We start from the raw sequence: 2,068 nt of genomic DNA on the forward strand, positions 1-2,068 counted from the left end.
CCCAGCTAGGAACGACCAGCGGCATGGACCAGCACTTTCATGAGATTTCATGGGCGCTCGCCCAATCTCCTTCTCGCTGACCGGCAAGCCGGTGGCAGCCACATGCCATTGCTGCAACCACGTCCTTGTCACCGGCGTTGGGCGTGTGCGTGCTACAACCATGGCGAGGCAGTGCTGTGGACAGCGTCGTCATGGATGTGCTCATACACAGCTCCGCTTTTTTCTTTATGGAGTGCTACAACCGTCCATGGGAAATGCTACATACGGTGGCGAGGATGCTACAACTGATAAACTTTTTTGCTGGAACTAACTATTGGATTTGTCGCCAATTTTTGTTGCTGGAATCAGTGTTTTGTTTTGCTAGTCACTCCGTTTGCTACTACGGGCGACCAATATTTTTTTGCTACATCATTCGTGAAGATGATGCGACCTCGACAGCAGGCTACATCGATTATTTTTTGCTGCAAACCGTGAAGTATTTGCTACCACTGGCGACATGGTTTGCTACCACCGTACACAGCGGCCGGCCGACGTCAAATTTTCTTTGCTACAACCGCGTCGTTTTTTTTTTGCAACTGACAGCCACGGAAGCTACAATCGGTTAACATTTTTCGCTACAATGGCGACGACAGGCGGCGCCAGTGAGCTTTTTTCCCCTCGAACTGATACCCTCTTTTGCTACAATCGGCCGACTTTTTTGTAGATGAAAAAGGCTTCAACCAGGTACTGAGAAAGAAAGGTGAAACCGTTGACAAAAAAAGCTTCAGCTGTAGATGCAAAAGCTTCAACCAGGACACTGTGCAACCAAAAAAGCTTCAACCGTTGATAGAGAAAGCTTCAACCATATATGTAAAAGCTTCAACCAAGACACTGTGCAACGAAAAAATCTGCAACCGTTGACAAAAAAAAGCTTTAATTGTAGATGCAAAAAGCTTCAACTGGCGATAGAAAAAAGCTTCATGGAGGCTCGCGCTTCCGTGAAAGCTGCAATGGCCCAACGAACTGCTACATGAGCGAATTTTTATTTGTAAATTTATACTAGAAAATATGCTGGAAACACATAGCGATTTTGCTTCCATAGTTTTTTCATTTTTTGTTGTCAGCTTTTTGTACAATGCTTCATATGTTTTTTGTTGTTGTAAAAGTACTGAAATTATGCTACAAACATATGGTTTTTTTTGTTTTGATTTGTGTTTTTTTGGTTTTTGTTGTGGAGTTTTGCTGCAATGCTACATACAAATAGAGTTTAAAAATAAGTGCAGATTCTCTGTGTACATTTTTAAATGAAACTATTGTGTGCAGATAGTTTGGAGAAGTCACATCATCATTTGGATGATCTCCTCCCACGTGACAGCATGCAACCCCACGGCATGGCGCTGATGCACATGGGGCAAGCAATTTCCGTGCAGTATAGGTGGACCACCAGCGCAGAGAAGAGAAAAGAAACGACCTGCATGGACGATCAGACGAATTAAAATAGTCAAATCATATGGCGTACCGGCAACCGGCCGAAACTTTGGGCCAGTGCGCCGGCGCCTATCATTCGCCATTTGGTATTCCCTAGCAGCAAATTTCGTTGTTTGGTTGGACAAGAAATTCCTGCTTGCCCTCGCTCGAAAAAAACCCTTATGGAAACAAAAGCTAAATTCGGCCTCATATTCGCTCGCATGTAAAGTTCCCTTGCACGGTATGGAGCCCTCCCGCTCCGATTTTCACTGAAATGCTCTCTTCCCGCAAAACAAACCCCTCCGCTAGCCTTACCCCTAGCGTCCACGAGAAAAAAGGAAGATGAAGCGAACAAAGGCGGTGACTCGGCGACGACTACAAGGGAGCTCAGTGGCCACCACAAGGTCCGACTCGTCCCCACCTCCTCCCTCCTCTTTCACATCCCTGTCACCAGTCCCTGGTCGCGAATCTCGGCGACTGGTACCTCTCAAACGTATCTATAATTTTTTATTGTTAAATGCTATTATGTTATCATTTTCATATACTTTTTATAGCAATTTTTTGACTAACTTGTTAATTTAGTGCCAAGTGTCAGTTCTTGTTTTCTACTTGTTTTTGGTTT

Source organism: Triticum dicoccoides, chromosome 2A (assembly GCF_002162155.2).
Source record: "Triticum dicoccoides isolate Atlit2015 ecotype Zavitan chromosome 2A, WEW_v2.0, whole genome shotgun sequence".
Taxonomy (NCBI): domain Eukaryota; kingdom Viridiplantae; phylum Streptophyta; class Magnoliopsida; order Poales; family Poaceae; genus Triticum; species Triticum dicoccoides.